The sequence below is a fragment of the Sphaerodactylus townsendi genome, linkage group LG02 (genome assembly GCF_021028975.2).
Source record: "Sphaerodactylus townsendi isolate TG3544 linkage group LG02, MPM_Stown_v2.3, whole genome shotgun sequence".
Classification (NCBI taxonomy): Eukaryota; Metazoa; Chordata; class Lepidosauria; order Squamata; family Sphaerodactylidae; genus Sphaerodactylus; species Sphaerodactylus townsendi.
The window spans coordinates 73,880,045-73,886,286 of NC_059426.1; the positions used below are offsets into that span (position 1 = coordinate 73,880,045).

The following is a 6,242-nucleotide window of genomic DNA, read 5'->3' on the forward strand; positions in this document are numbered from 1 at the left end:
GCCTCTTGTGTAACTTTGATCTCCCTAGAAGACAGGAGAGACATTTTAATGAATGAATAATTGGATGAGTAATGAGAATAAGCAGGTTTGTGAACTCCATTTGTGATATATGAACGATGCTTCAGATGGAGACCACAAGGCAGTATTTATGAGATCTGAACTGTGCACCTGAAGGGTTTTTCTCTGTTGTAATTTTTAACTTTTGGCAGGAACTCCTGTGAGAAGCAACAGATAGGCAAACAGAGGTAGGCTTGCCACTACATGCCAGGAGTGAATGTGGCTGAGGCAGTTTTTGTCCAATGCTAAATCAGACGTGCCTGGAAATAAATACTTTTTTCAACAACCATGAGTTACAAGCTTTCCAATTAATCACCTACAGAGAAGGTCTTTGTATATGATTCCAGCCTCGTGAACCATATTCTAGAGTAAGTCACTTTCCATATCATCTTATACAATGATGACTTTTTGTATTTCTGAACTCATATTAAATCCAACATATGGGCTTCATGATTGGGAGGAGGCAAGGCAGTAGGGGGTTTTGTTCCTTACTAAAGGTCAATGCTTTGCCTTTTGTATAGTGTGTGTGTGTGTGTGTGTGTGTTATTCCTGGAAATCTTAATTGACTGTGTATCATGTATATAATTACAAACTGCCTGATAATAAGGTATAGATTTTTTTTTGTCTGAAAGTAACAATGAGAATTTTTATAGCATTTTTTCTCATAAGTTTAAATTCTAATATATTTGGGGAAGAAACATGTTGGCAGAGATGAGCAGGGCATACTGCAAGTTTGAATGCTTGGCTTCTGCTGAAAATAAAAACTAATTTGCTTTGCGGTTTCTGCAAGAGCACATAATTTCCTATTACTTTATGTACATAACTCAGCTGGGAATGAAATACCCAACCTAATCAATCAATCTTTTTTTTTTTCTTCAACTGCCTTCAACAAAAGAGATAAAAGCTTATGCTTAATTCACCAACTGAAATACCATTGGGATTCTCATGGGTAGAATGTTCACCAACTGTACATAAACCTTGTTAATGGAATTGACTGGGAGTAGTTGGAATGCAGAAAACTGTGCATAAACCTTGTTGTGGAAATTGAATATGATGTGCTGTAGTGCATAACCCTTGATTTTTTCATTAACTATCTGGGAAAAAATCCCAGGCAAATACAATGCTAGATATTAAATAAACAGGAAAGTGGAACACAGTGTACAGTAGTAGCACCCTCTAGAGATCTTTTGATTGTAATGCATATTAATCACAGCAGCTTCTAGTTTCATTTGGGAGTTAAAAGTTTAATATAGAATATGTATAGAATATATAGAATAAGAATATACAATGGAAAAATATAGAATAAGACTGACCTGACCTGGATTGCCCCAGGCTAGCCAGATGTCAGCAGATTCAGAAGCTAAGCAGAGCCAGCCCTAGCATTTGGATCCGAGACCACCAAGATATAACAGGGTTGTGATGAGGAGGCAATCAGTGGCAAACCACCTCCAAATGTCTCTTGCCTTGAGAACTCTATGGGGTCCCCATAAGTCAGCTGTGACTTGATGGAACACACACACACAAATCATTCACTGCATGTGCAAAAGCATTTTTTGCTTGCTAAGTAGAAATTGGAGGAGGTTTTTACTGTTAAAACATGGACATTTTACTGAAAATGACTGCAAGAACAGTCTAAACATTTCATGTTTTCATTTATGTCTTAAAGTGATGTAGGCTGTACATTTTGTGCCGCTTGAAGGTGATGGGCTGGTGTTATTCAAAAGTGTGTTCTCATTATGGCGGCAGCTTGCAAATGGCCTGGGGGTGACTTCCATTCCCCTACAAGGCTTGCATGGCTCACTTTGTTGATTTATTTATTTAATCTTAGATCACCTAGTCCAACTCCATGTCAATGAACCAGGATCATCTAGTCCAACCCACATGTCAATGCAGGAACTACAAGTACAATATTCTTCACAAGTAGGTATGCAGCCAATACTAAAAAAAAACATCCAGTGATGAAGAATACACTACCTCATGAGGGAGACTGTTCCACTATCAAACACACCTCGCCATCATGAAAATTTTCCTCAAATTTAGATAAAACCATCTTTGTTATAGTTTATTCCATTAGTCTGAGTCCTGTAATCCACCATGACTGAACATGTATCCACCCCATTCTCCGGGTGGCATCCCTTTTGGAATCAGATGGGGGCAATCATGTCACCATGCAAGAAGCTCTTCTCCAACATGGACATTCCCAACTCCTTCATCCTCTCCTCATAGGACATTTTCTCCAAATCCTTCACCAGTTTTGTTGCCCTATGCTGGATTCTTTCTAGCTTATTGACATCCTTCCTAAACTGTGTTGTCCAAACTCAACACAGCCCTATGTATGAAGTCTAAACAAGGCAGTGTACAATGGCACTGATACTTTTGCATGACATTTTTCCACTTCTGCTAAACTGACTAAGATCACATTAGCTGGTTTTAGTGCTGGCTTATGTTAAGCTTATGGTCCACTAGAACCCCTAAATCCTTTTCACAGGTTGTACTAACCAGCCAGGTTCCACCCATCCAATATTGATAAAAAATGATTTTTATTACCCAAGTGCAACACTCCACACTTTCCCTATTTGCCTGGGCCCAGTTCTCCGACCTATCCAAGTTTAGTTGTACCCTAGTTCTGTCCTCTAAAATATTAACTACTCCACCCAATTTAGTATCATCACTGCTACTCCTCTCCCATTTCTCCTTCTTGTCCACCACTGTGCCTGTACAAAAGGTATAAGGTTCAGAAGCAATCACATGGGAACACTACAACACAGAAAGGAACAAAGCCGTTTAAAGGCCTCAAGGGTGGAGGGGGGATGTTACTTGTCATTTTGAAAGGAGAACTTATCTTTCCATAGTATGTGCTCATTCCAAGCACAATTTGTGCCATTCCTGAGGGTTTTCCCACTAACCTGGAAAACAATAAGCTGCAGAGTGGCTGCAGAGCAGGGTGCTTCATAGACACTTCCCTGCAGCCACTAAGCAGGCTTATTTTTTTCCAGGTGAGTGGGAAAACCCTTGGGAACAGCATGAATTATGCTCAGAAGAGTATGAAATGTAATTTCCCTCTGTAATGTGAGGATTTCCTGCTTTTCCTGAAAGGAAAAATTTCCATGTAGAAGCAGAGTTAACCATTTCACAAAACATCAGATTATTGAAAGGAAAACGTCATAGGCTCTAACTGTTTCTATCCTATGTTTGACAGCAAAGGCACCATGGGAATTAAGAGATCCCAATGGAAAATTGTCTAGTCTCAAGAACAGGGAAATAATGTTAAGTGATTGTACCCAAAACATACGTTTCTCCCATGACTCACTGATTTCATTGTGATTTGTCCATTCACATTTCTCTTTCTTTCTCTCTGCCGTGTGTGTATTTGTCCATGTGTGTACCTGCCAAAGTACATGCATATTTCATTGTGTCTTGGAGATTATGGATACTGACTGGACAATAAACTAAAACCAGCTGAGATACGTACTGTCTGCAATGCCAGCTTTAGCCAGTATGTATATTTACTGATAATGTTTACAAATTTCTTTGTTCAGACCAAGGATGTGGACATTTTCTGTAGGCCAAAATGAATGTACAAAATTACCTGTTATGTACAATAACCATATGACTCAAATTACCCTTGAAGTAATATGTAAGGATATACATATACACAAATAATTTGGGAGACCATTTTGTGTATACTGAGTTTGTTGTAAATAACAGAGAATGTAGAATATTAATATTAAAATACATAAAGGAGAAGGCTACATACACCAGACAGCTCTTTGTCTAGTCTTATGAGGGGCCATCTGATTTGGGTCTTCATGGTTAATAGGGAAAATGCCACTGAGGAAGTTATAAAGCTCAGAATGATCAGGAGACCACTGCATAATACTAGTCAATGGTTCATTATGCATGGAATGCTTACCTTGGGACTCTTCTTTGCGCAGTGGGTTTGTAATGGACTCTCTTTCCATTTCTCTACTTACACACAATGAGGCACTCCCTCCTGGATGCACAGTTTTTTTGGCAGAGAACTCTCCTGGCCTGGTTTGTTAACTCCACCGATCAATTTATTCTTTAAAGGCACAGATCTCATTGCACTTGGTAGTCAAGACTGCTGACTTAATCTTTAAACTGCACTTCTATCAATATTATTGTGGCAAAAATAATGCGCCCCAATGAAACAGAAAAGCAATTCCCTAAAGAAGGCCAATATTCTCTCTATTTCTCCCCCTCCCCTCCCCTCTCCCTGCTGCTGTCCCAGGAGCCCAGAAAGGCTTGCTATTTCCAAGCATTCACCCTTATTACTACTTTGATATCTTGATAAATCAATAGAAAGCAGAGCTCAATGTGTTTTGGCTAAGCTTGCGAAAGTGAGCTTTTTTCCCTTTCACTTGAAGGAGCCAGCAATATGGAAAGGGGGGGGGAGGCGTGGATGGCAGTGGGAGAGAGAGTAGAGGACTGTAGGTAGAAGGAAGATGTCTGAGTCAAAGCTAGGCTTACTGGAAATCTGCCCACTCTGGCAGTGAAGCAAAATCAAAATCATGCCAGAAGTGGTCTTGCTTGCTGTAGAGAGAATGAAAAGTGAAAGTGGGGCTTGAAGAAATACATCTGTACAAGAAATCTTGCTGCAACGTACATTCGCGCCAGCAATGCAGCAAATATGTTGTACATAACTGGCCAGTATTACAGTTGTGAAAGAAGATAATTAAATCATTTTGCTCAGTTCTAATGCAGAGCAACACTTCTGAATATTTCAGTCTTTATTTTAAAACTCTGTGCTACAATTAACACGTATCTAAATATTTTGGATTTAGATTGGCAATGGATGTGGAATGGGTCAGGAGTCAGGACATCTAACCTGAATAACATATCTCGAGGTAAAAACCCCATAATGAATCTGAGCAAAACACTTTCCTCCTTGCCTTTCATTCAAAGTGCTTCCTGTTTGTGCAAAGTTCCCTTTCTTTGGGGTTCTAATCACCAAATTCTCTTGTGGGTGTTCTAAGGATATGAAGCAGAAGGCCAAAGAGATATATAGCACAAGGCCACAACTGTATCATCTGAATTATGGCTGAATTGGTTGGGCAATTTTTCCATCTCTATAAAAACATGGCTCACAGCACACTGGAAATGACAGCACCATTGAAAAACTCAGTCTGAGTTTTGATGAGGTTATATTGAAAGAACCCCGCCCCCTTTCTGCATTCTCAGTAGAAAAATGTAAGCCAACATAACAAGTGTCAACTGTGTCAGCAACACCTGCTGATTGGTGTTATGGAATATTATACCTCAGGAGGTGTGGTAGGCCATGGGCCAAGAGCCAAAAATTGACATATTAATGTCAGGTAAGCTGACAAAACTTGTTTATATTTTTCTGAAAGGTATATGACTATATATTATGTATTGATATGATTGGTAGCTTAAACCTTTGGTGGTGTTACCGAGATGGCCAGAGCCATTTTTTCCTGTCTTTCCTAAGTTGAGCTATAACTTGTGAATCAAGTAACCAATTTTAAATTGTAAAACATTGTCAGAATATTAATAAATTCCCCTACAAATAACTACTAATAATGCCTCTATCCATTACCACTTTTTCAACCCCATCTGGGGGCAGTGGGAGGGAGGAAAAAGGGCTTGAAGGAGCAATGCAGCCTTCCGTCAGAGCGTTTGCCTTCCCCAGGCCACTTAACTCAGTGGAGGATACAGTCATGCATTGGCCGGCTGCCCCTCAACCCCATCACTGCAAAACCCAGAAGTCCAGGTCATGGTGGGGCTGCGCTGGCATCTCAGTTGAATGCTGGTGTGTGTGTGTGTGTGTGGGGGGGGGGGGTAGCCAAGGCATTCCTTGGGGCAAGGCTGACATTAGTTGGCTTCCACCTGGGGTATAGGGCTGGAAGCATGGTGGCGTGGCCCTTGTACTTACGCAATTTCTATTTGCTTTACTGCACATGGCACTTTACCTCATCCAGAAAGAAACCTAAAGTATATTAGATAACTTTACCTTCCTTTTTTTGCCTTGTGCTTTTTCAATGAGCCATAATATGAATAAATGCATTTTAATATGTCACAGATTCATGAAAATTAATCCATATTTAATGGGATTTTTATCCAGCGTAATTTTGTAATGGATCTTCGATAGTATTTATATTGCCCTGTACAATATAATTATAAGTGTATTTCACACTGCATGTACT

The 6,242-nt window shown here is 39.8% G+C and overlaps 1 long non-coding RNA gene across 1 annotated transcript; it reads left to right on the forward strand.

Moving 5' to 3' along the window:
• Nucleotides 1-345: 345 nt before the first annotated feature.
• LOC125427516 lies at nucleotides 346-5,178 on the forward strand. The gene is made up of 3 exons (XR_007243700.1): nucleotides 346-425; nucleotides 1,886-1,977; nucleotides 4,863-5,178. It is a non-coding gene; the product is annotated as an uncharacterized LOC125427516 (long non-coding RNA).
• The last annotated feature ends 1,064 nt before the right edge of the window (nucleotides 5,179-6,242 follow it).